The 25,735-nt window shown below is 39.8% G+C and overlaps 1 protein-coding gene across 14 annotated transcripts in view; it reads left to right on the top strand.

Annotated features, from left to right (window-relative positions):
* The window catches only part of SGMS2 (sphingomyelin synthase 2), an 88,869-nt gene that overhangs the window by 15,727 nt on the left and 47,407 nt on the right, over positions 1-25,735 (top strand). For 7 of the 14 annotated variants that reach the window (XM_055342373.1, XM_055342372.1, XM_055342380.1 and 4 more), the window contains exon 2: positions 19,047-19,156. The exons of 1 other annotated variant lie outside the window; for it this stretch is intronic. The gene's annotated coding sequence lies outside the window, so the exon portion shown is untranslated. Of the gene's footprint in view, positions 1-14,209; positions 14,353-19,046; positions 19,157-25,735 lie in introns of those variants that run through there. 6 more of the 14 variants (XM_055342382.1, XM_055342379.1, XM_055342381.1 and 3 more) reach the window with 2 other exon arrangements.

Here is a 25,735-nt window from a genome sequence, read left to right as displayed (position 1 = left end):
CTCCCCTGGAAGTAACCATCCGTTAAGAACCCAAGGTTGTCTAATAGAAATATATATGAGCCCCACATAATAGTCACATACACAATTTGAGTTTTCCAACGGCCACATTTTTTTTTTTACAGAAAGTTAAAAAAAAAGGTGAAATTAATTTCAACCTTTTAACTGACATAAAAATGTTATCAATTATGATCAATATAAAAATTCTTGACATGTTTATGCATTTCTTCTAAATCTTTGAAATCTGGTATATGTTCTGTGCTCACAGCACATCTCTGCATGGATTGACACTCTGCAAGTGCTCCGTGGTCACGTGTGGCTGGCAGCTACTCCACTGGGCAGTGCAGCTCTGGCTAGGTTTATCCTTAAGCAGCAACACCCTCCGTGAAGCTGAAGATAATTCTTTAATGGTTGCCATCCAGTGACCCTGGTGTGTTGTAGAAAAACTGAATGATGTCATGGAATCGCCCGAGTGAGCACCAGAGAAAACTGTTTCTGGTGCCTTTTGCTAGAAAGAGTGAAAAAGCCGAATGGTAAGGTGGAACATGTCTCTAAAGTTATCTGTAACATAAATTTTTGAATTTCGATGTCAGGAGGTGTGCCTGGGCCTACAAAAGAAAGATTTAGATAATTAGACTCAAGCTTACAGAAAAGATGACTGTTAATAGGGGTTTGTGAACTGTGATACCATAAGATGTGTGCAATGTCTGGCTTGGTGTCCCCTCACTGTCAGATCTATTTATCTGCCACAGTCTTCATCCTGCTCTTACCCTATTTATATGCGTAATGCTCCTCATTAGTATATGCACTTCCTCAGTTCCTTCCACATCTCAGCTGATGGTAACAATCTGAGAAGCGAGACTACTATAAAACCTAGATGACAGAAGTCATTACTTGATATCAAATACTGTCTGCCAGGAACTTTGAGATTAGAATAGAAGACACAGGCACAGAGTGAGAGGGAGAGAAGGGAGGGGTGGGAGGAAGGGAAGAATGCAATTCTGTGTAGGGAATATAACTAAAAGCAGAGGATTTCATAGCAAAAAATTCCCCAGCTACTGGACAAGCCACTGTTCTCATGAAATTCTCAAGAAAGTTTGCTTTGGGTTTCAGAAACATATTGACTAATTCAAATACCTCCACAACACAGATGGTTGAGACATAGTCCCAAGCCCTTCTCAATTCCTTCTGAAATTAACGCATCCAACACAGTGTTTTGCGCACTTGCCATGCTCTAGACTTTATTCTTGATTCTAGGGATTCAGTGAACAGTAGTCAAGGTTTCTACCCTAGTGGAGATTGAGTTTATGTGTTGAGAGAAGAGGCTGAAAAGAGAGGTTGAGCAATGTAAACAAGTCAAACCAATAAATAAATAAAGTTCAGAGTTGGACCTGTTCTTCAAAGGCAACATGGTCATACTGTGGAGTGACTGGGAAAGCCTGTGCTATCAGTCAGGAAAGGTTTGTTGGAAACAGCAAGACTTGCAGTAGGGGGTAAAGGAGGAGGGTAAAGAGGAAGAGTGTGTGTGGCAGCCTGGGAAGGAGAGTGGTTGGTCACAGGAGAGGAGGGGGGAAGCCAGAAGTGAGGCCAGACCCGGCAGGGTGGGGCTTGCAGACTTTGTAAGGAGAATGAGCCTTCTTGCAAATGCAGTGAGGAGGTGTCCTGAAGTGGTCTAAGAAAGAGCAGGCATGATCTGATTTATATTTATAACAGACCTCGGGCTGCTGAACAAAAAATGGAGTAGAAGGGGATGAGAGTAGAAGCAGGATCAGTTTTGAAGCTACTGTATGAGGAAGGATGCAGCCAGCAGTAGGGTGGCTGTGCTGGGGAGGGAGAGTCCTGGATGGATTTGAGAGGGATGGAGGGAGAATTGATAAGACTTGTGGTGAGGTTTGGATGAGTGACACGAGCGAGTAGAAGTCAAGCAGGACTTCCAGATGTGTGGTGGGTGAGAGGATTGTAGGAAATAGAGTTGTGTCCTGGCCATGGGTTTGTTCGAGTTGCCTGTTAGTCATTCCTAATGGAGACAGGAGTCAGATAGCCAGCAATGACCAAGAGACCTGCATTCAGGTGTGAGGTCGGGGTTAAAGCTGTTTTTCAGTACGGGAGTGGTGGCATATAAAGTTACAGGGAATCTCCAGTCACCTCGGGAGATTTCATAGGCAGAGAAGGGAGGAGATCAGACTCCAAGCAGTAACAGACATGAGAGCTCATGTAGGAGACCAGGGAGTAACCAATGAGGCAGGAGGAGGACCAGAAGAGGGGTGTTCTGACACCAGCAGAATCGGGCGTCTAGGGATCCCTGGGTGGCAGTTTAGCGCCTGCCTTCGGCCCAGGGCGTGCTCCTGGAGTCCTGGGATCAAGTCCCACATCAGACTCCCTGCATGAAGCCTGTTTCTTCCTCTGCCTGTGTCTCTGCCTCTCTCTCTCTCTCTCTCTCTCTCTCCCCCTCTCTTTCTCTTTCTGTGTATCTCTCATGAATAAATAAATAAAATCTTTAAAAAAAATGGTGTGTCTAGAGCAGGTTGGCATCATCAGTTCTGATGTAAGTTCTTGAGAAGTTGAGGAAGAGGAGAACACAAGTATTCATTGGGTTTAGCAATATGGAGGATTTCTTTAGGTGATCTTGTTCTTTAGAGATGTGACTATGGCACCAATGAATTGGCCTCCAGCATCTCCTGCAGGAAACTTTCCCTACTTCTCCACATCATCTTTGCGGGCTAGGGGTTATCTCTCTGTTCCACAGTACTGAGGTCTTTTCTCTGTCACTGGGCTACCATGTCCTAAATCATACCATGATTTCTGTTGAAATCTGATTCTGTAAGACTGAGTTCTTTAACAGCAAAATTTATAAGTTGTGTTTTTGTTTTTTGTATTTCCTAGCACGAGGCAGACATTCAATATGTATTTTCTGAATTAATGCATGGAGTATTTTTGAATACTGCATTTTTGCTTGTGTTACTTACCCATGTGTTGTGGCAGGCAGAGGCCAATGAAGAGCACAGGTTTTCAGATTCTGTCTGCTGCTCTCTGCCTTTTACATGGTGGTCTTGCTGGGCTGAGGGTAGCTTTGGCCCTGGTTTGCACCCTCACCCCTCGGCTCCTCTCCTTCCCCCCCCCCATACCACTTACTAGTGGCAGCTTTGGAAGCCTTGCTTCGCTCTCTCCTTCTGGTCCTCTCTCCTTACCTCTTTCACTCATACCTAGTACCTTCTTGGAAGCACCTGTGAAAATAATTTCCCCTTTCAGAAACCACATCTCTTCCCCACCATCATATTCTTTGAGTGAAGTCATCTGCAATTACTTCATACAATTTACCACTTTTACCCCATTGCGTACTTACGCGTCTTACAGGCCTCAAGGCAACTGACTATAGCAACCTCAAAAGGGTTCTTTTCAGCAAGTTTCCTCTTTTTTTTTTTTCCTTGTGGTTATTTTCCCCATCAGAGCTGTGTGGAAAATTTTTTTCTACAGTATTTCTATCACTTTGTTTTCCACTTCATTATCCTCCTGTTGCGACACCGCAATTATACTAGTTGCTGTGGAGATATTAAGTGCTTTGCTAATAATGGAGGATTATTCCTTTAGGTGGAAGAATAGAAGCAAGAAGAGAATATAAGTCTTGTTTTTGTGCAAATGTTTCCTAGTAACAAAAATAACTAAGTGGTACTAAAGACTGTGGTGCAGAAATATCTATATAGGGTTGGCTTATGTTTGTTTTTGTTTTCTTTTTTTCTTTTTTTTGGCTTATGTTTTTAGAAAGAATTGGCTTTCTTAACTAAAGAAGATATTAATTTAAGCTTCTGGTCCTCTTAGAGATGAAGTCCTTAGTTTAATACTTTACTATTCATTCTTTATATTCTTTGTCTAGTGAGGTGTTGTCCCATAAAGACCAAATTTTTTGTGGACTTTTAAAATTTTTAAATCTTTTTAAAAAAACTTTACTAGGGCAGCCCCGTTGGTGCAGCGGTTTAGTGCCGCCTGCAGCCCGGGGTGTGATCCTGGAGACCCAGGATCGAGTTCCATGCCGGGCTTCCTGCATGGAGCCTGCTTCTCCCTCTGCCATGTCTCTGCCTCTCTCTCTGAATAAATAAATAAATAAATAAATAAATAAATAAATAAATAAATAAATAAATAAATAAATAAAACAAATAAATAAATAAAAATAAATAAAAATAAATAAATCTTTAAAAAAATTTACTAGAGGATATAAATCTTAATATTGTTCATCTGATTTTTATTTAATGAAATCTTAGTTTTCCATGGACCTTTTTTTTTTTTAAGTTGTATTCATTTTTGACAGAGAGCTCATGTGAGCACGGGGTGGGGCAGAAGGAGAGGGAGAGAGAAACTTTTAGCGGACTCCTCGCTGAGCTTGGAGGCTGATGTGGGGCTTAATCTCATGGCCCTGAGATCATGACCTAAGCTGAAACCAAAAGACAGATGCTTAACCAACTGTGCCACCCAGAGGCCCCTCCATGGACTTTATTAGAATTAAAGTGATCATGTGTCCTGGTTTGCTCAGGATAGCCCTGGTGTATAACTGTTGTCCTGGTGTAATTATTAGTAAGGCTATCTTGCACTCTCAGAACTGGCCTGGTTAGGATGTTAAATTATGGTTACCCTAAAAGAGGCCACATTTAATTTTTTAATTTTTAAAGATTTGAGAGAGCGAGAGCAAGGGGAAGAGGACAGGGAGAGAATCCTCAAGCAAACTCCCCACCGAGCACAGAGCCTGATGTGGGGTCGATCCCAGCACCCTAGATCATGACATGAGCTGAAGCTAAGAGCCAGACTTTTAACAGATTGAACCACCCAGGTGCCCCTAAAGATCACATTTAACTAAGAAAACTAAGGGAATGAAGTACTTTATGTATTTTTTTGTTTTAATCCAGATAACATATATGTACATATTTTTAGATAGCTATAGATGGATATACATATGTGGATTGTATACATCCATATATACACAAAAATGAATGTGTTTTTCTTTTACTTCCTCCAATAATAGTTTAAAACTTGCCAAATATCATGAGGTATCTTGAAAGACACATGTATACTTATACACACATGTATACACACACACACACAAACATTTCTCATCTTAATGATTCCCTTTCACTAAAATTTGTTTTACTGTAATAATGCCTGACCTGGCTCTTCCTAAACAGACGGGAGCTATTTTCAGGGACTAATGTCCAAATGTTAGCTATTCTGATTTGAAATGACTTCTCATATCTCGTTTCATTTCCCTCTGTCCAATACAAATGCTCATCTGTAGTTCACATGAGATTTTTTTTTCCCTGCATGTAGTAGGATTGGGTGTGTACCCTAGACTATTCCATTGTATCATCTATTAGCAGCTCAATTATTGATACACCCAAAGGTAGGATAACAGCCACTAGAATAAGAAAAGTCTTTTAAAATCTTGGATAGTTTTTTTTAAAAAAGATTTTATTTATTTATTTGAGAGAGAGAGGACAGCATGAGCAAAAGCAGAGGGAGAGGGAGAGGCAGACTACCTGTTGAGCAGAGAGCCCAACATCATGCTCTATCCGGGACCCTGGGATCATGAGCTGAGCCAAAGGCAGACACTTAACCCACTGAGCCATCCAGGCACCCAAAATCTTGGACACCTTGAGAGTAAAATGTACCCTTTAGATATTCAAACTTGCATTTAAAAAAAATATGCACATTCCTTCCCTAATCCACCCCCTTTAGTGTCAAGTTTATTATTGTAAACACTCTGAAAATTGTATTAAGATTTTCATCATTGATTGAAGACCCTTGGGAAAATTTCTGGCAGTTGATGTTCTGGGGGACCTTGAGGTGGCTTGAAAAGAAAGGAAGAGTTAGTGAGTTGCCAATATGGAAGGCTGTCTCTCGGGGTTTATCTCCAGAGAAGGGTGCTGGCACATCCTTAAGTACATCAGGAGAAAACAAGTTGGTTGAAGGAGGAGGGCTTGGCAAGAAGCAGAGAGCACCCTTCTGTGCTAGGCTGGGTGTGCAGTTGTGAACAGACAGACATGGTCTCTCCCCTCAGGAGCCTACGGCCTAATCAGGGAGCCAGCCACCCGATTAAAACAAGAAAACAAGTATATAATCACAAGTTGTGAAAGTGGGTCAGTGGTGCTGAGAAAGAACAAGAGGGGAGACCTTTCTAAGTTTGGGGAAGCACCCCTTGAGGAAGGAACATGGAAGTTGAGAAGCGAAGGCTGAGAAGATGCTGGCCGTATGCAGCTGTTTGTGCAAGCAAAAAACCAGTGGTGATGTTGCTCTATCAAGGTGGGACTCGGGTTAAGTAATTTGTTTTGGATCATTTATCCAATTAGTAGCAAATGAGGGGGCCCTTTGGATTCTTTTTTTTTTTTCATTATTGCCTTTTTAGATAGTTTTTTCCTAAACGACTCCCTTCCCTATGTGAAATTTTAATGCCCTTTGGAGGATCACAAACCATTTCTTCCACCCTGAGAGCACCAGTTTTCACCAATGAGAATAGCCATTCTAGTAGTAATTGTCTGTGGGGTTCATTTTAGGACAGTCAGAAATAGGCTTCTATTGAGTTCACATAGTATCCTTGGATCTCCAACTGGATTTGAAGTTTCTTGAGGCAGAGACCATCTCCAGGAGCAACAACAGTAAGAATGGATGGCACTTACTGTGATACTTTTTAAAATCTTCCTTGAGATTGGGAAGAGTGAAATAAAAGTGTCTGAAGTAGAGTATGAAAAATCCTAATTTATCTAGTTTAATTTTATATTTAGATGAAGAAACTAAGACTACTAGGAACGCTCTTTAATTCGTTTTGGCACCATTTTCAGGACACTCTTAGGACCAAATTCAGGAAGATGTGGATTGTCAGGAGTAGTCCAGGTTTTATTGTATAGCCAGCCTGAAGATTGCATGTGCATCAAGTTGCAATCCTACCTAGGGAGATTAAGTTAGCAGATTCTTCCAATACTTTTCTAAGACATGATGAAGATTGTGAAAACAGTGCTGTATAGAAGGATAAAAAGGAAAATATGATTAAATGATCACTTCTATGTTTCAGAGGCAGCACATCTAAAAGGCAGCTCTATAGGAATTTAGGAGAAAAGCAAACTAAAGATACAGGATACTAGTAACCTTTCTAAGAGAAGGAAAATTTAAGGGAGTGATATCACTGTTTTTTACCACTGAGATTCTTTTGTCATTAAGGTTGCAATTATACACGTCTAAAGGATGTGAGTTTATTAAGGATAATTCATGTAATATATAAGGTTGGGGGAAATTCAGGGAATATATCTGAAATTGGGTGATGGAATTGGTTGGCCTCTTTTTCTGTATCAGTCTTTGCATGTTCACATATGTGAACATCAAGCTTGTTCTAGTTTTCTGGCCAGCAGTCATGGAAATTGGAGAAAAGGGCACCTGTCCAAATGACCAGGTCTTGTATTGTCCTTCTGTGCCTCTGAATTTTGGAGGTAGGCTCAGTGGATGACACAGACTTCTAAACTTTGCAGTGATTATTTACTTTTACTGTATCTTCATCCCCCCCCCCCCAGTCACATACAGATTTTAATTTTTCTTCAAGATCTCTATTCAGTGGTGTAACCCAAGTCTACTGCCCACTTCTCCCAACCCTTTCTAATCTTTCTTTTTGGTTGTTTTGTTTATCTTCTTGACAAGTTCATCACCTCCATAGTAGGTGAGCAAGAAGCTAGAAAGTTATGAAACTACAGCCAGGTGGACATAATTTATAAAAATCCCTCCAAAGAGTAAAGTGAAAAAGACAAAAAATAAAGATAATGCACAGTATCAGTACCTAAACCTCACTTATATTCTTTGTGCTTCATTTGCACAAGCAGTGGAGCCCTAGCCCTACTCAGCCATCATGAAGAAAATGAAGCTGAATTGGGTTGGTTGAAATGATGTCCTTGCACTGCACTTCTAAAGTGCTATTTGTGAAACAATCAGGGTTGGATATATACTTTTTTTATACAAGTACTTAACTACCTATTTTTGAATTCTGAGAATCCTTCGACTCCTTCCAACATGAAACCAAAAACAGGAGATGTTGACAAAATGCTTTTTTGAATCCTTTGTCTTCAAAGACATTTTTATTCATTTAAATGAGATTTGGGTTATCTTCTATGAAGAATTTGGGTTGACTCTTTAAACCTAGTCAGAATTTAACAAATACAGCTGTCTGATGAGCCACCTTTATTATTAAATATTTGTTTTTAAATCATGTTACTAACAGTTTTTAAATATTATGTCTGGAAACGGAAGTAGTGGAAGTGATATGGTGTCAGCTGTGAATTGCCGTGGACACAGTTGTCAGTGAGAAACAGAATAAGCTGAGGGTGTGCCAACTACAGGACACTGGAAACAGAACTATGAGGCCCAGACTCCTGGGGGTCAGCCTCCATCCTGAGACTGCTTTCACAGGAAGCAGTTTTAAGGTCTTACACTCTTTGGGTTAGGACTAAAGAGGAAAATCATTGTGCAGGAGGGTTCTACTTTATAAAAGGCTTTCAGGGTAATTAGGTTCTATGAACAACTGTGAACTGAAGATGTAATTCATAGGAGCCTTAAGAAGGCTCGATTGAAACTGAGATGTATTAATTTAAAATCACTGTATACCACTCACATGGAATTTTGCAAATGGCAGAAAAATATCTTTTGGACCTGGCCACTATTTCTTTAGTCAAATTTCTGTCTTATCAGCTGATACGCTTCATGTTGGCTGCATTTGAACTGATGGCAAGGTTCTTGGTAGAAGGTTCTTGAGGCAAAAGCACCTTGAGAACTCTTCAGTGAAGGGGCTTCATTAATGTGTTTGCCTACAAGAATGTTCTTAAGGAATGTCTTAGGTGTCATGTTGGAAGCCCCATTAAGTCTTCTCTTAGGTATGGTTTCATCCCGATACAGTTTTGCAAATGGCACGTTATGGATCTGTGCTAAGCGACTCCCTCCGCGTGCGTAGGCTGTACTGAATGAGGCCCTTAACTTCAGCAGTGATGAGATGTGCCCTGACATTTGGTATACAGAGCATGGCCTTCGTGTTTGTTGGAATGAACATGTATGTGGAATATGAAAACCTATGAGGGCCATGATGGAGTTATAGATCTAAACATATTATACCACAAAATGGAGTGCTGCCCTGACCACAGAGGTTGCTTCATCAACATTAAGTAGTGTTTAGAATGCTCTCTACATTTAGAAGGCCTAAGTGCTTTTGAATTATAAAGCAAATTGTCTTTGTTCTTGAAGGATATATCAGGGCTGCTTTTGAAATTAACGTTGGAATATTGCTTTATAGCTTAAATCCCAATATTTGGAATATTTTTAATTTTGAAAACTTATCACTATCTTAAATATGAGTGAGTTTATAGGTAAATTGAAGAAGTATTTTCTTTTAGTCAATAGGTTTAATTTTTTGGAGCAGTTTTAGGTTTACAGAAAAATTGAGCAGAAAGTACAGAGTTCCCACATGCTGCCCCTCCCCCCACTCCCAGTTTTCCCTATCATTAACGTCTTGCTTCAGTATCCTACATTTGTTATCATTGATGAGCCAATATTGATACATTATTATTAACTAAAGTCCATAGTCTACATTCAGGTTCACTCTGTGTTATATATTCTATGTGTTTTGAAAAATGTGCAATGACATGTATCCACCATTACAGTATCTTATAAAATACTTACTCTGCCCTAAAAATTCCCAGTACTTTACCTTTACATTCACCAGCCCTAACTCCTAGCACTCACTGATCTTTTTTTTTAAGAGACATTTATTTTACAGAGTGCGAGGAGAGGGGCGGGCAGAGAGTGAGGGGAAAAGGAATCCCAAAGACTTCATGCTAAGCACAAAACCCAACATGGGGCTCAGTTAAACAACGCTGAGGTCATGACCTGAGCCAAAATCAAGAGTTGGACATTTAACCAACTGAGCTACCCAGGTGCCCCTTTGTAGATATATTTTATCAAGTTGAGGAAGTTTCCCTGTAGTCTTAATTAACTGAGAGTTTTTATCATGAATGAGTGCTGGATTTTGTCAAATACTTTTTCTGGATCTATTGATATGATCATGTGATTTTTCTTTAGCCTCTTGATGTGATGGATTACATTATTGATTTTTGAATGTTTAATTAGCTTTGCATGCCTGGTACAAATTGTAGCTATAGTGTATAATTGTATATATTGTTGGATTAAATTTGCTAATATTCTGTTGGGGATTTTTTTCATCTTTGTTCATGATGAGAGATATTGGTGGTCTTTTCTTTTTTAATGTTTTTGTCTGGTTTTGGTGTTATAGTAATGCCTCATAGTGTGATTTAGGAAGGACTCCCTTTGCTTCTGTCTTTCAAAAGAGATTGTAAAGAATTGGTATCATTTCTTCCTTAAATGTTTGGTTGAATTTACCCATGATGCCATCTGAGCCAGGTGCTTTGTATTTCGGAATATTGATTCAATTTCTTTAATAGATATAGGCTTATGTGGATGATCTGTTTCTTGTATGAGTTTTCTCAGATTGTATCTTTTAAGTAATTGGCCCAGTACACCTAAGGTATCACATTTAAGGGCATGGAATTGTTAATAGGTTTACATTATTATCCCTTTAAAATCTGCAGTGATGTCCCATCTTTTATTTCTGATATTAGTGATTTGTGTTGTCCCTTTTTTTCTTAATCTGCCTAGAGACTTCCTAAGTTTAGTGATCTTTACAATTTTCAGAGAATCAGCTTTTGGTTCAATTGATTTTTCTCTGTTAATTTCATTTCATTTGCATTGATTTATGCTGTAATTTTTATGATTTTCTTTTTAATTTGCTCTTCTTTTGCTTGTTTCTTAAGATATAAGCTTAGCTTATTGATTTATATCTTCTTTTCTAATATATGCATTTGCTACTATAGATTTCCCTCAAGTATGATTTTTGCTGCATCCCACAAATTTTGATAAGTTGTGATTTTTATTTTGATTTAGTTTAAAATATTTTAAAATTTCTCCTATTCTTCATTGACCTGTGTGTTAATTAAAAGTGTTATTTAATCTCCCACTATTTTGGGATTTTCCAGCTCTTTGTTATTGATTTCTAATTGAATTCTGTGGCCTGAGAAAGGAGACACTGATTTCTGTCTCTTAAATTTATTAAGGTGTGTTTTATGGCCTGGAATGTGGTCTATCTTGATGAATGTACATGTGAGCTTGAAAAAAAAATGTGTAGTCTGCTTTTATTAGATGAAATCCTCTACTTATGTCAATGGATGCAGTTGACTGATTTTTTTTTTTCTTTTGAGAGAGCATGTGTGTGCAGGAGTAGGAGGAGGGGGTCAGAGGGAGAGAAAGGATCTTAAAGAGGATGCAGGGCTCAATTTCATGACCCTGAGATCATGATCTGAGCTGAAATCAACAGTCGGACGCTTAACCGACTGAGCCACCCAGGCACCCCCCCCCCCAGGTAATTGATTTTTATTGTTGGGTTAGACTATATCCTTACTGATTTTCTGCCTGCTGGACCTGTTAAAGTGACTTTTTAAAGATCACAATTAGCAATATGAGAATCCATATTAAAGCCAGGTCTCCTTTTTTTTTTTTAGATTTTATTTATTTATTTATTTATGAGAGACACACAGAGGCAGAGACATAGGCAGAGGGAGAAGCAGGTTCCCCACAGGGAGCATGATGTGGGACTCGATCCCAGGACCCTGGGATCACAACCTGAGCCAAAGGCAGATGCTCAACCACTGAGCCACCCAGGCATCCCAAAGCCAGGTCTCCTAATTTAATGAATTATTCTTTGCCCATGATGTTTCTCCCAGGAAGCCCCTTTGCTTCTTATTTTCATATTTTTTGCTGCTGACAAAGAATAGCACACCCACTAATACACTATTACAGTTTAACCAGGGTACCGTGAAAAGTGAATGTGTATACCCTGACTGGCAAGAGGACACATGCATGCATTTCTTTTACACATTTTGTTTGTTTAGAGATGTGATGGAGAACTGGGATTATATACTATCTGCAAACCTTTCTGCAAGTATAAGTTAAGAATTATTCTTGACTTTTCCCTGTAGCAAGCTCTAGATACTTCAGGGAAATGGGGGTGGAGTGAATTGGGAGTTCTTTCTATGTGCTGAACCTCATCCTTCTCCTGAAGGTGGCATATTCGAAGGTCAAGGTGGCAACCAAGGTGTCCAAGCCTATAGAGAGTGCCCTGAAAGCAAAAGAGAAGAAGCATGGTCTTTAATAATGACATTCATAGTGTTTACTCCTTAAACTTTAACTTTTTGTGCTTGAGGCATAACCTCTGACCACACGTAACTTAGAAGCTCAAGGAAAAAGCATGTGGCTGACTTACTTATTTGCTCAGCATCACCGTCCCATTTTGTGGCAGCTCATTAGAGCCTCAGGTTCCACCATCAGGACTTCTGGTTTACATCTAAATGCTCAGCTGTGGCCCCTACCCGCAACATGTGTTCATCATCCCAGATCTCTGGGTGCTTTGCTTCATCTTCCTTTATCTTGCTCAAGACTCAGTTACAAAAAGTTCTATCAGTGAGCCCCTCATTTCACTTCCTTCTTTTTTCTTCCTCTTTTCTAGTTATTCCTGGTTCTTTCATTGTTCTTCTATTTGGACACCAATTAATTCCTGAGAGTTTACTTCCTCGACTCTCATTTTGTTCCCTACACATCATCCTTAATCTAATACTTACAAGAAGGGATCCCTGGGTGGCGCAGCGGTTTGGCGCCTGCCTTTGGCCCAGGGCGCGATCCTGGAGACCCAGGATCGAATCCCACATCAGGCTCCCGGTGCATGGAGCCTGCTTCTCCCTCTGCCTATGTCTCTGCCTCTCTCTCTCATTCTGTGTGACTATCATAAATAAATAAAAATTTAAAAAAATAATACTTACAAGAAGACCTTGGGGCACCTGGGTAGCTCAGTTAAGCTGAGTTAAGTGTCTGTCTGTTGGCTTCAGCTGGTTAAGTGTCTGGCTGTTGGCTTCAGCTCAGGTTGTGATCTCAGGGTCCAGGGACCCCTAAACACAGAGTCTGTGTGAGATTCTCTCTGTCTCTCTCTCTTTAAAAAAAAAGGGAGGGAGGGAGAGAGAAAGAGAGATCGATCTTAAAAGATGTTGGCTCTGTGAAATAAGGATTATGTCACTATACCAGTATGTAATTTGCCCTGGCATTGTTAGGAGGGAGTGTTGGAAGCCTGTTGGATGAGACCAAGAGATGGGTGGGCACAAGGTAAACCAGGTAACTATATAAGAGTTGAAGGAGGAAGTGTAAATTATTCATTTTTAAAACCAGGTTTCTTACCAGAGAAGCAAACTGCTGATAACTAGTAAGGAAGCCAGAGTTAACCACCTCTTAGAAATCTTAAGAGCAAGGACAACAAAAGAGTAGAAGAGAAAGAGACAAACTGGAAGAAATGGTCCCAGATCCAAGAGACTGGCATGGCTGGGAATCTGAAGGAGATGGCTGAGGGAGAGATGGAAGGTTTGCATGGTTTAGCTCTGGATAAGTGCCTTAGGCGTAGCTTGTCTGCTTCTTCTGTTAACTTACTGGGTATGTACAGGGTACTGTAGGATCCCAGTGGTTTTGGTTGTAACACTTAATGTGTGTCCTGAGGAGCTACACTGCCTCCAACAGATATAGTCTCTCCTTGACCAGAGGTGAACTCTCTGGCAGCCCCTTACTAATAACAGCCTCCTCCCAAATTTGTTTCCATCTTAGTTCATATTTATCCATGTCTCATTTTTACTTCTAGCTTCATTTTTATTTTAAAAGACAAGATTTTATTTGAGCCAGAGTCATCATAGTGCATATGTACAGTTTGCTTTAATTTTATGAGCTATATAATTATGCCATATTTAACCAGAGGGGCTGACCTCTTTGCTGTTTGGTGGTACATTACCACAAATGGTATCTTGCTAAAAAGAAAACTTTTAAGTTTCTAGGACAGAGTATTTTTATTTGCTTACCCCACACACAGTGACCAAAATGAAAAATAGAGTTTATTATTTTTATCCTCGGTACATACTGATATCATTATTAGACTTTGTGCTTATGGTGTTTTTTTGGATTGTAAATATGGTAAATAATATTTGGAAATTTGTATTGGGATTTTAGCCTCATCTTTTCTCTTTAACTTTTTAATGATAATAACTACTTATGTTTATCTTAGAAACATTTATATCTGGATAAGAAGGAAAGTTTAAGTCACATATAAATCTATCACCTGTTACTATTTTGCATTATATTTGCATCATTTCCTTCGAGAAGGCTTTCATTGTTCAGTCTTCCAGAATGGATTAGGGCCCCCTCCACCAACTCCACATTTTCCTCTCTCTCCATCGTACCAGTTTGGTAAGTACAGCTATGTAGTCGATTGTTAGTAAAGATTTACTTGTCTCTTTTCTGAAAACTCCATGAGGGAAGGGACCGATTTGGTCAAGTTTTCTACTATCTCCAGGGCATACAGCCAATGGTTATTTGTTCATAGCCTAACTCCTTCGTTGTAAGATAGTAGTCAGCTGTGTTCCTGAAGAGTCCTGTGTAAGCTCCTTGCAAGTCAGATAAGGAAGTCACTGAAGTAATCCTATAAAGGGCAGGGAAGAGGGAAAGCACTTTAATAACATAAAATCGACAAATTTGACGCCTTGAATATTTTCAGAAGCAGAGTCCTTGGATGTACCTATGGCAGATATGAATGAGAGAGGGAAAGAGAAAAGGAGGGGTAGGAATGACCCACCCATTTAGATGGGTACCTTAAGAGTAAAATTATGTTATGAGAACTCAAATAGTGTTTTCTAATTATAGACTCTTAAACTTAAAATATCTTGAAAGGTCACTCTGTACCTCCCTCTGCCTAATACAGACTGCATTCAAAATATCCCAGAAATAGGAGTCAATTTTTTTTTTTTTAAGGCTAGAGAGAAAAGTTGAACAACAGATTAAAAAACCCCATGCCTTGCAACCTCTGCTTTTGATAGTTTTTCTGTTAGGTCTTCCACAAAGAAATGACTGGCAATCTAGTCCTTTCCTTAATGATACAAAGGTATTACTATTAAATCCAAACTCCTAAAATCCTTAGAGTAAAAGTCATAAGAAATAAGAAGATCACACTGGGTATCACACTAGTGAAATATATAATTACTTAACTTTATGAAATGCTTTCAGATCTTCTGCAATAAAAGAAAATAACCCCTTTGTACTTTAATACTGAAAGTGAGAAACTGTTTAACCTTATTAGTAAGCAAAGAAACCCAAGTCAAAGTGAGATGTCATCCTTTCACATATTAAATTGGCTATAAAAACAAAAACCAGGGACAGCCCGGATGGCTCAGCGGTTACGCCGCCTTCAGCCCAGGGCCTGATCCTGGAGACCTGGGATCGAGCCTCACATTAGGCTGCCTGCATGGAGCCTGCTTCTCCCTCTGCCTCTCTCTCTCTCTCTCTCTCTCTCTCTCTTACTCTCTCTCTCTCTTTGTGTCTCTCATGAATAAATAAATTAAAAAAAAAACAAATCCTCATGCTCCTCTCCAGGACTATCATAAAATACATTTCTTATATTTTACAAACACCCTAAGAACGTGAACAAAGCTCTGAGCCTCTAACACTGCCGGTAACAGTAAAAAGCTGGAAATAACTAGGTGTCTAACAGGATCTAATCCTTTAGATTGCTTAAATACACTGTGGTAGATGGACACAATGGAATACTGAAATACTTCCTTACTCTGTTTAGTGGGGAGTGATAAGAGATTCATTATACCCCCAAGAGTATAAAACAGTAGTATGTCTGGCTTTAACAACACTTCACAAGTATTAAAATGAAAATATATGGCAATATTTGATTAACAATTCAAAGACTAACACTGAAGATAAATTCTTAAATAATTAGCCTTAAGAACAACATACTTTGCCTGATGGAATGAAAAAGTTGACAAGTCTCTGGGACGTCATCTTATTCATAGGACTTGTGGAATAGCCAGGGAAGTTCAGTGGCACCCTGTTTTCTAAGTATAGGACAGGAATATCTGAAGCAACAAAAGATCCTTTTCTAAAGTCTGTTCGCTAATAACTAGTCTTTTTTTTAAAGATTTTATTTATTTATTCATAGAGACACACAGAGAGAGAGAGAGAGGCAGAGACACAGGCAGAGGGAGAAGCAGGCTCCATGCAGGGAGCCCGACACGGGACTCGATCCAGGGTCTCCAGGATCACACCCTGGGCTGCAGGCGGCGCTAAACCGCTGCGCCCCCAGGGCTACCCAATAACTAGTCTTTAAAATAAAAATCCATCTCTTTTCCAATTTATATATTTTTAAATATTTTATTTATTTATTCGAGGGAGAGAGAGAGAGAGGCAGAGGCAGAGACACAGGCAGAGGGAGAAGCAGGCTCCATGCAGGGACCCCAGGATCACACCCTGGGCTGCAGGCGGCGCTAAACCGCTGGGCCACCCGGGATGCCCTATATTCTACATTCCAACTTACATCACAATAAAACGTGCCTTAACCATACTGGCCTTTGTCATTTGGAAAATCTCCATGTTTTACTGCCAGGTAGAGCCTGAGATGACTATGACAGAAGGAATATTCTTTTAAATTGTTTAATCCCCTGAGATGATTATGGCTGTTCTTTGCCAGACAATGACTCTGAAGTCCATTAGACATAGATGCTTCTAGGGAGAGTTGCTTTCAATGCATCAGGTTACTCAGGTCCATCTCCTGATGCTGGAGAATTTGTCTTACAAATCTGGAGCTGTCTCCTCCTCAGCTCTTATCAGAAGCATGGCTGAAGGAAATGCAAATACAGGAAAAATTTCTGGTGCAGTTGTATCCCTGAAATGAGCCAGGCAATCATAGTTGCTTATTTGTATCATATTGCCTTGGCTTCCTACCAAAGAAACTCTAGAGAGTTATGCTTTGGAATCTATTGAGGGACACGCTGAAAAACCAGCCTATGACATCGCAAGATGGACCACCTGGTCTGAGCTATTGCTTATGGCCCGCCTCCTGTGCACAGACTTGCTGCAAGCGTATTTCTAGAGCTAAGTGTCAAGAAAAGCTTTTTTCCCCTGGGGAACAAAACATAGTTCCCCACTCTTCTTTCTCCCAACATGTAGGGATATGGAGATACCTGTCTCTCGCTAAGTTTAGAAAATCTTGTTTCTTCTTTTGCTTTACCTTGTATAAAGTAAGTGAGCTAAATATGCAGCCAGCTCAGTGCCAGTTTTTGTCACATTGTAAGCCTTAGGACATTCTATTACCCCTTGTCTTTCTCTGTTTTTGTTATTTTAACAGTAGTGCACAATATGCCAGGTGCTGTTACTGAACTCTTTGTACATATTAATCTCTTCAATCCCCTTCAAGAGCCCACAGAGTTAGTACTATTGTTATCCTCATATCTAGATGAAGAGACTGAGGCACAGAGAAGTTGGGTATCATGGCTGGAGTCACACAAGTGCTGAGAGTGAAGTTCGGTTTCAGAGCCCTTGTTCATAAACCACCCCCACCTCCCAGCTATGCTGCCTTAGCAGTGATTCCCTAAGCAGAGCAGGCGGGACAATTTTATTTTGTAAGTTATATCATTTACATGAAGTTATGCAGGGTACATATATTTCAAATTAAAATCCATCATGAACTTCTGTGATATTTTTTTTAATGGGTCTTTTCTTAACATGACACACAAGGATGTGTGCATAGAGCTTTTGGAGTAGTTAGGATGAATTTGCATTCTACCATCCCCCCCTTTCCCATTCTTTTTTTTTGACGAGGGGACACATTCTAAGTTTGACTAGAAAGGTACCATGTTAGCTATTGAAAAAAAAATCTGTAAACTGGGGCGCCTGGGGGGCTCAGGTGGTTAAGCATCTGCCTTCGGCTCAGGTTATGATTCCAGAGTCCTGGGATCAAGTCCTACATCAGGCTCCCTGCTCAATGGGGAGTATGCTTCTCCTTCTCCCTCTGCCCCTTCCTCCCCGAGCTCATGTTCTCTCTTTCTCACTTGCTCTCTCTCAAATAATTAAAATCTTTTTTTAAAAAATATATAAGCTGAATATATTATTATACTATCATTAATAGCAAGTTATAAATAGTTAAAGTCTGAAAAAATCCATTAAAAAATTGCAGCAGCTGTATGTATTTCAAAGAGAATCCTCCAGCATTGTCTTAGGAACCAACAGAGTGTACACCTCCTAGCAGCATGGAGGTCCTCTGCGCTATGTGTGGGCAGTCCCTCCACCTGGCCTGCAAAGCTCTCAGCACCCCAGCCTCTCTCCTCTGCTTAGCTTCTCTGCTCCTCTGATCAGAGTGCTTTTAGCAGTGCCTGCCTTTCCATTCTTCAAACCTGCCTGGTTCATTCCTGCCTCAGGACTTTTGAAACAGCTGCCCCTTTGGCCTGCGATGTTCTTCTTCCCTGGTTTCCCACCCCGACCCCCCATATCCCCTACTATTATTGTCCTAAATAGCATCCCCTCAGCATCCCTGACCACTTGCACTACATGAGCCACACCAGCCTTGCTCTGATTCTGATTGACCTCTCTGGGTGGCATTTCTCACAGTCTTCATATTTATCTGCCTGTTTGTTTCTGCATTAGAATGTGAGCATCGGGGCAGCCCCGGTGGTGCAGCGGTTTAGTGCCGCCTGCAGCTCAGGGTATGATCCTGGAGACCCGGGATCAAGTCCCACATCAGGCTACTTGCATGGAGCCTGCTTCTCCCTTTGCCTGTGTCTCTGCCTCTGTCTCTCTGTGTGTATCTCTCATGAATAAATAAATAAAATATTTAAAAAAATAGAATGTGAGCATCATGAGAGAGGGGGATCTGCTCCACCTCTGAACGGGGTCTGGTGCATATTAAGTAAATGGCAGTGGAATGAATGGCTGAGTTGCTTTTCTTCTCTCCAAATGCTGGTACCTGGTAGAGTCAGTGTTTTCCTGGTGACTCCTCCAGGAGGACAGTATTAGCTCTTCATTTCACCTCTATCCCCAGAAAACCAACAAAACATAACAACAAAGCATCTTTCTTATTGGACCTCTTGCTTTTTTCATTTTTTTAGAGCTGTCATCCTCTGCCCCATCTGACTTCACAGAAAAGATCTGCTTCAAGACGGGGTGTCAACTGCTACGAGAACCAAGGTGGGGTTCGGCAAGCTGCCATCTGCAAACAGTAGGTTCACTGCTTCCTGGTGCTAGGTCATAAGCATGATTTGCATCAGCTAACTGGTTACCTACCAGTTGTCCTGCAACTTCTCTGCTATCTTCCCTTTCCAGTTAAGACATTCAATTAATCTTTTAACTGAGTATTTCCTTAGACGAGTCTTAGATTTCATGTTGATCCAGGTGAGTGGATGTTTCCTCACTCATTGGATTGTTGCCTTAAATGACTAAGAACTAGAAGTGATACCAAAACCTCCTAACCTCTTCACATTACTGCCAAAAGGCAGTCCTGGGAACTGCCTCACCCAGGCATTAAGAAAAGTTGGTGGCACTACAAATCTTCAAAGAAACATCTGTCCACTATGCACCTCTTTGGCCACATTACTGAAATGGTTACTAGCAAAGTTATTTGGTTTTTAGTTATTTAAACCAAGGTTAAAAGGTTGTGGTAGTTAAACCCATTCCGTGCCCACTGAGGAGGAAGTTTTCTCTTTTAGGATTGATATTGTGCAATTCATTTCATTGCCTAGACTAGTTTGAATTTGATTTGAAGGATAATTTTATTCTTAAATAAAAAGAGATGTTACTTTTTTTTTTTAAGATTTATTCATTTATTTTGGAAGGTGGGGGAGTAACAGAGGGAAAGAGAAACTTAAGCAGACTCTGTGCTGAGTGTGGAGCTCCATACGGAACTCTGTCTCATGATTCTGAGATCATGACCTGAGCCGAAACCAAGGGTCTGAGGCTTAACCAACCTCACCACCCAGGCACCCCAGCAGTTACATTTTTAATGTAAAATATTTTTTCTTCTATTCAGCTTATGGGCACCTAATGAAAGTGTGGTGTTTGCCTAAAAAGACTTCAGCCCTAAGATGGACTCCAGGGTCTTGTAATCCCAAGTTAATTAAAAATAATTTTTTATGAATATTTAAGAGTCATTGTTCAGCACAACATTCTATAACTTGTTTGTCTTCTATAAAATTCAAAATAATTCTAGGAATGTTGCTAGGATTAAAATGCCTATATAGAGCCAATACTAGGAATGACAACAATTTCTGAATATTTGACCCCCATGATATCTCCCTCTTTGTCTGGTAGTGTCTGTTCCATTGAAACTGGATGAAGAAAAGAACTCATTTATTCAACAAATACTTACTGAGCAATTTCTTCGTGCCAGGCGCTCTGTTCAGTGTTGTGAATAAGGCAGTGAACAAAACAAAATCCCTGCTTTCAGAAATGGAGCTTTTAAGAAGCTCCGAAATTTCCTCAGCAGATGAATGGGGAAAGGGAGGCATAGAGAACCTTATTCACTGCCAGGTGTCCGGGGGAAACCCCCTTCAAGATGACAGGCAGACAGGATGAAAAGGAAAGAGTGGAAATCCGATCTGGAAAGTAAGATAAAGCAATCTTACGCTCTAGTGTAACCACTGCAGAAATACAGAAGCCTATTAAAATGAAACACACATGCAAAAAGGGGTAGGTTGATATAACCTAGACTTAGTAAAGTAACAAGCATCACTTTTCAAGCATGTCATTCAGGTTCACAGATACTGCCCAAATTCTGCCTCCACACCACCCTCTCCCAGCCTCTGTTATCAATGTCTGATGCATCCTTCCAGAGTTTCTCTGTACACAATTTATATTCATATTTGCTCTTTTCATAAAGTAGAATATAGTGAACTATACTTCTGTACAATGTATGTTTTTCTCCTAACGTATGTAGGAGGGTTTAACAAATCGGTGCTAAGAGAGCTTCCTCATTCTTTTTTTTTTTCCCCTCAACAGTTACAGAGTAGTCCATTGTATGGATGTACCACAATTTAAATAGTGACCTATTGATGGATATTTGGGTTGTAGCCAGTCCTTTGCTCTTAAACAATGCCGCAATAAATAACTTTGTATATATGTTATTCTGCATATACACAATTATATGTGTATAAATTTGCAGAGCAGAATGGCAGGTCATAACATGTATGTATACTTTTGGTAAGATATCTTGTCAAATTGCCTCCCAGAGGGAGTTTTTCTTATTTGCATCTCTGCTGGAAACTTGTGAGGGTAGCTGTTATCTGGATCTGAATTTTATCACCAATCTGGTAGGCTAAGTGGTTCTGAGAGTAGTTTCAATTTAGGAACACTATTTGTTCAGAATTTTCAGTGGTATTTTATAAAAGACAATGTTCAGAAAAGTAAATAGGACTAGAATTCAGGTTTTTTTTTTTTAATTGTACAACAGGCCATCTTAAACCTTCTATTATGTGATTAAAGACCATGGTTGCTGCCCACATTAAAATCCTACATGTTGGGGATCCCTGGGTGGCGCAGCGGTTTGGCGCCTGCCTTTGGCCCAGGGCGTGATCCTGGAGACCCGGGATCGAATCCCACGTCGGGCTTCCGGTGCATGGAGCCTGCTTCTCCCTCTGCCTGTGTCTCTGCCTCTCTCTCTCTCTGTGACTATCATAAATAAATAAAAATTAAAAAAAAAATTAAAAAAATGCTACATGTTAAATACTGATATAATATATATATATATATATATATATATATATATATATATATATATATATATATATGATAAGAGTGCTTCTCAGGCTCATGATGTACCTAGGTGACCTGCTAAAAGTAAGACCTTTCTTCTATGATTTGGCTTTATATTGCTAATTGAAATAGGACAGCATACACATATGAGTTAACAAAGCAGGCCTGAGACTGCTCTCCTTAGAAAGGCCTGCTTGCAACCTTGGGTCTTGGCTGGCATCTGGGAACTTAGATTTGAGGGGAGTTCCCACCATTCACATGTTGGCATGGCTTGCTGTGCCTAAACTGTGCAAACAAGACAGTTTCTGTTGAATACCTGCTTGCATTCCAGGAGTATGGAATTTGAGTACATGCCCAACAGCAGGTTTCTGTGTGACCAGCCCCAAGGAATCTTTAGACGCTGAGTCACTAATGTGCTTCCCTGGTAGACAGTATTTCACAGGTGCTGTCACAACTCAGTGCTGGGAAATGAAGCACAACTTATGTGATTTCCGTGGGAGAAGACCTTTGGAAGCTTGTTCCTGATCGCCTCTCAAATTTATCCCATGTGCCTTTTGCTTTGCTGATTTTGTATCCTCTTGCTGTAACCAATTATAGCCATGAGTAGGACTATAGGCAGGGTCCTACGAGTCCTCCTAGTGAATCATTGAACCGGGAGTGGCCTTGGACCCTGATTCAATTAGCTTTGCAAAGATTTTAATATTCTAACTCAACAAGTATTAGTGGTAAGTGACATATTTTTAGAATGCAGTTAAGTAACCTTTTGGCATTATATTTTGACTTGTAGTCTGTGTTCTGTTGTAAAATATATAATTCCTCAGATTTCTGGACAGTGATTTAGCATTTACATCTAACAAATAGAGGCGGCAAGAAGGCTGCTGGATAGTGGAGGGCTTTATGATTAATCGTGAATCCACAACAGGTTCTTTGGTCCTCTCAATGTCTCTATTTAGGCCCAAATGCTTTTTGAGCCTATAATCTGAGTATTAGATAAGTGGACTTACTGCAATTTCTTTAGACTCATGGCCATAGAAGTTTAGTTAGGCAGTCTGATTTCAGCTATGCCCTGATTCTGAAGCTTACCTGCAAATAGTCCTAGGAACTTCACTTAGGACAGCAGATCTTTGTCGAAATGGGACATAAGACCCCACTATTGAAATAAAGCTTATTTTTAAATCAATGTATTATGTTAGCATCCCATTTTAAACGTTTAAGTATTCAAATGGAAAACTGGATTAAATGTTAAACACAAAGATTTGTGTAAGCTACTTTCCCTAAAGAAATCAGATGGCTTCTAAAGAAAAGTGTTTATATGGTTTAAAAATATAAAATGTAGTCTAAAGCAATGGTTCTTAATGCTTGCAGTTGGTTGACTGGCATATTTGTGATGATAATGACTAAGATTGAATAACATTATGGCAGCTGCTGTTCTTACTGGTTCATATATAGAGTCTCACTCATTTATATAGCAACCTTATGAAGTAACTACTGTTCAGTCCATTTTGAGATGTAGGGGGTTTCAGGACTTGCCCAAAGTTAAGTATTGGTAGAACTTGAGAGAGTGAATTTGAATCCTCTGTGTTCACCAGCTGAATGCTTTAACCACTCTGCTTTCCTGGGTCACATAGTAACATCTCAGTGGTGCTACACGACATAGGTTACATAAAGAACCTTGTACATTTACCCTTGGGTATAGGGATGACATGATCATTTTCTGTTGAGTGTAAGAAATGCTCATCTCCTTGGTTTCTAAGTGTGCGGAGTCTTCAGTGGAATCCTTACAAAATACAAAACTGAGCATGTCACTCCCTGATCCCATTATCTTGGGGGCAAAATCCAAATATAATAAAAAGGTAGGTTCTTTAAGAGCCTACCTTTCTCCATTTCAGCCAAGCTGACTTTCCTTCTGTTCCCATACATACAAACCACATTCTCCTTTGTTGCTTAAAACCTATGCACATACTATTTCTCTGGCTTAAATAACCCCACCCCATCCCACCTCCTACCTTGCCTGACTCCTCTTCACTTTTCAGATAGGACTTGAGAGGCCCTTTCTTCTAGAAAGTTTCACCTGACCTTCCCGAACTAAGGGGTATACCTTTACAGTGTGTTTCTAGAATCTTGATTTTTAACTCTCCAAACGTTTATCTCCCTGTGTTATAGTTACTTTTTTCCCCAAACTAAATCCCAAGCTCTGGGGGGACAGGGACAAGGTCTGTCTTGGTTCACCTGACCACAACAAATGTTCTTCCTTTAAGATTTTATTTATTTATTTGAGACACACAGAGAGGCAGAGGCATAGGCTCTCCTGTGGGGAGCCCTATGTGGGAACTCAATCCTAGGACCCCAGGATCATTCCCTGAGTCAAAAGGCAGGCTCTCAACTGCTGAACCACCCATGCACCCTGAATGTTCTTCTTTTGTGACTGAAACTTGCATGAAGCAGATGGTCAGCAACAAATTCATGAACTTAAATCCTGAGCTTTCTGCTGGCAGTTTCATTCCCAAGAATAACTATTTTGGGAATCCTAGGAACAGAGCCTACTATCCTCAGTTATATGCACAAGCCCAAATATGTTATAGTGCTCAGCAGGTTCACTTATCAACTATGAACCCCAAATTGGGAGAACCTACTTCAGGCATGGTTAAAGACTTAATACTTTGGAGAGGAATTCACCCCCATATTGCTTGCCAATAGTAATTGTAACCAATTAGCCAATTCTAGATAGCGAGAGCAACTTTTTCTTAAGTCTGTATGGAATTTGTCTGGCAGACTTCAAGAAGTTTTTAGACATGGAAAGATTTTTTTTCCCCTAAAATATGCCCTTCAAAAAAATGTTGAAGAAAATAAAGTTTTAACATATGTTTAAGATAAAAATCTTTGGTAAGTACACTTACATACCCCTTTTATAGCTGTCAAGAACAAAGTAAAATTTTTTTATATCATGTATTAGACTTTTTAAAAAGGTTTTATTTATTTGAGAGAGAAGAGAACACAGAGGGAGAGGGAGAAACAGACTCCCTGCTAAGCAGAGAGCCAACGCAGGGTTCAAGTCTAGGACCCTGAGATCACAACCTGAGTTGAAGACAGATGCTTACCCGACTGAGCCACTCAGGTGCCCCCACATATTAGACTCAATAATCTTACAGAAAACATGCATACTGGAACCCCTCTATTAGGGTGAATATTATATCATGCAGGGAAGAAAAAGACAACTTCCTAAACTACATTTGTATCCTTCAGTCCATAAGCATTAAATAAATTTAGGATTCAGGACTTCCCCACCAAGATTATGGGTACCATTTAGGTACATTCTTGGGTTTTACTTCCTGTATCTAGAGCAGGCATGGCTGAAAAGAACAAAAAACCCACTATTGGTATGTGTATATGTGTGTGGCTATTTCAAAACCACTTTTCTTCCTTTGAATATTTAAAAAATGGATATCACTAGGAAAAACGGTGGATCCATAAAATATCAGGGGAATCAAAATGACTGTTGGAGAGTTTGGTTTCTGGAGTGATGTAGGCATGCATGCTAACTTGAATTGGAAGACAGAGATCAGCGAGGTGATCTCAAGCCCATTGTGACATCTCTATTCATGTTGGTATTTGAAAGTAAATCCCTTCAATTCTGAAGCTACTTATATCTGATCATCAATTCTTTTAGGTAAAAAGACAGGTATGTTTATAAGTGAAAAAGGTTTTCTGGCCTAGAATGTGCTGCGCCAAATGCATCAACCCTGTTTGTTTGAAAAAAATTGTTAAGCATGAGATGAAAATAAGTGACTCATTGCTGTTTAGTAATATGTTATATTAACGGAATTCATGAACTAATTCTCAGAGGGCTGGAAGGTAACTTCCATGACAGCCTATAATTTCAATTCACTTTTATATGTAAGAATCTTCTAATTACTTTTGTCTTATTAAAGTTTTTCTACAGAACTCCACAGGGAAAATAATGTAGCCTGTATTTCAGCTATAAGGGATTTACTGATGCTATCTATGCACAGCATACTATATTTTGAATTTTCTGACTTGGAAAGAACTGAAG

The sequence above is a fragment of the Nyctereutes procyonoides genome, unplaced genomic scaffold (genome assembly GCF_905146905.1).
Source record: "Nyctereutes procyonoides isolate TBG_1078 unplaced genomic scaffold, NYPRO_anot_genome, whole genome shotgun sequence".
NCBI classification, from domain to species: domain Eukaryota; kingdom Metazoa; phylum Chordata; class Mammalia; order Carnivora; family Canidae; genus Nyctereutes; species Nyctereutes procyonoides.
This window is presented reverse-complemented; position numbering and strand designations above follow the sequence as displayed.